The sequence below is a fragment of the Triticum dicoccoides genome, chromosome 4B (assembly GCF_002162155.2).
Source record: "Triticum dicoccoides isolate Atlit2015 ecotype Zavitan chromosome 4B, WEW_v2.0, whole genome shotgun sequence".
NCBI lineage: Eukaryota > Viridiplantae > Streptophyta > Magnoliopsida > Poales > Poaceae > Triticum > Triticum dicoccoides.
Genome location: NC_041387.1, coordinates 168,010,353 through 168,012,932, shown reverse-complemented (window position 1 = coordinate 168,012,932; position 2,580 = coordinate 168,010,353).

Here is a 2,580-nt window from a genome sequence, read left to right as displayed (position 1 = left end):
ATGGCGAGGAAGTGGTATGCCGTGTATGTAGGGCATGTTCTGAGTGTGTATGATGAGTGGCCAAAGTGTCAGGCCTAGGTCTCTGGCTTCTCCGGTGGAAGCCAGAAAGGGTTTGACAGCAGAGCGGAAGCCGAAGCTAGTTACTTGAGATTCATGGCACAACATGGGATTCAGAACCAGCGTCGCTTCAAAAACTACTACATAATACCGCTTTTGATCATCATGATCACTCTTATCTCGTATGTCATACTTTAGGTAGATGATGAAACATGTGTCTACGGTGACAATGTAAGAGACATGTGATCATTAACTTGTATCTCTATTTCGAGATGATGATGAGATCGACATCATTTGTGTTCGATAATGATGATATGATGAGACTATGTTGTGCCACTTCGATGATGCTAATGAGACATTCATTTTTCATATAGTTTCAGCGTATGTGTATGTTGTAATTGTATAAAACCTGTAAAAATACGAATATAGAAAAATACAAAAAGAAAATACTAGCAGTAGTGTGGGGTTTTGGAGTAGTAGCTGTGCTGCTTTACCAGTAGCGTTGGTCGTAGAGCCACGCTACTACTATTAGCAGTGGCGATGGACAGAGGCGCGCTACTACTAGGCATAGGTAGAAGTAGCGCTGGTTGAAGCAAGCGCTACTGCTAAAAAATAGCTGTAGCACCCTAGCAGTAGCGCGCTTGCCCGTGCTACTAATAGCCAAAAAACCAGCACTACTGGTAAGGCTTTTCCTAGTAGTGTGCGGCAAGCTGCTAGGTCCGATCACACAGTCGACAGCGAGTGGAGGTGGCTATTTGAAAGGATGGATAAGAGGTGTCTAGAGGGGAGGGGCGATTAGACCCTCAACAAGCAAAAGTAGGTGTTTTTAAGTTCTTCAAGTTGAGATGGAGTTTTAGCACAAGTTTAAGCATTTACAATACATTTCAAGCAAGCATGGCAAGAGTATATGCAGCGGAAAGAGTAAAGCATGCTAGTTGCAAGAAATTAAAGGGATGAGATTGGATGTGCACACGCAATGAAGACACGGAGATTTTTGGCGTGATTCTGATAGGTGGTGCTATCATACATCCACGTTGATGGAGACTTCAACCCACGAAGGGTAACGGTTGCATGAGTCCACGGAGGGCTCCACCCATGAAGGGTCCATGAAGAAGCTACCTTGTCCATCCCACCATGGCCATCGCCCACGAAGGACTTACCTCACTCGGATAGATCTTCACAAAGTAGGCGATCTCCTTGCCCTTACAAACTATTTGGTTCAACTCCACAATCTTGATGGAGGCTCCCAAGCGATACCTAACCAATCTAGGAGACACCGCTCTCCAAAAGTTAATAGACGGTGTGTTGATGATGAACTCCTTGCTCTTGTGCTTCAAATGATAGTCTCCCCAACACTCAACTCTCTCTCACAGATTTGGCTATGATGGAAAGAAGATTTGAGTGGAAAGCAACTTGGGGAAGGCTAGAGATCAAGATTCTTGTGGTAGGATTAGAATGTCTTGGTCTCAATACATGAGTAGGTGGTTCTCTCTCAGAAAATGAGTAGTGGAAGTGTAGACACTTTCTGATGGCTCTCTCTTAAATGGAGATGGGGGTGGAGGGGTATATATAGCCTCCACACAAAATCCAACCATTACACACTTTTAACCCAACTCGGTCAGACCGAATAGATGAAGTAGGTGAGACCGGTTTAGTTCAAAATGTGAACGTTGGGAATCTCGGTGGGACCGACATGATCAACTCGGTGGGACCGATGTGCAAGGGGTAGGGCAAAACCTCATCTCGGTGAGAGCAATTGCATGAACTTGCTGAGACTGATTTCAGCAATGAGCAAATAGAGGGTTGGTCAAGCAAACTCGGTGGGACCGATTGCACATTTCTATGAGACCGAAATAATTACAACAGGCAATCGAGAGTTTGCAAGGCCATCTCGGTGAGCCAGATCCGTATCGGTGAGACCGAATTGTTGTAGCGGCCAGACCTCAAACGGTCAAGTCTCTGTGCATCAGTGTCATCCCTGGATCGGTAATGCTGACACGCACAGAAATCGACCAATTAAAAGTATCATCATTAACCTAACAACTTAACTAAAGTAACGTGATGAGATCACATCAATAGATTCAAGTACTACATACTCAAGATGTCCATAACCGGGTACACGGCTAGCCATGATTAGTTTATACACTCTCTAGAGGTTTGTGCACTTTTCCCCACAAGACTCGACCGCATCCATGATCAGATGATCGAGACATAGTCTTTCTGAAACATTAACTCTCTACTCCGGCCGGACCGATACACCTACTTTCCCCTACATCTTCTAGTCCACCTCTTCAAGAGCTTACGCAACTTACTCAACTACGCCAGAGCCCATAATGGCTTGTGGCTGCACACGGAAGTTTCTAGCATGAATAATCTTATGATCCCTTTAAGCCTGGGTGGCAAACTGTAGGAAAAATCACATGGGTACTCCGAGATTTCCCCAAAATAGGCAACATTGGGTTCCCCAGGTGTCTCAACCAATCCACCCAGATGTATATTAAAGTTGCCACCTTAATTGTTATC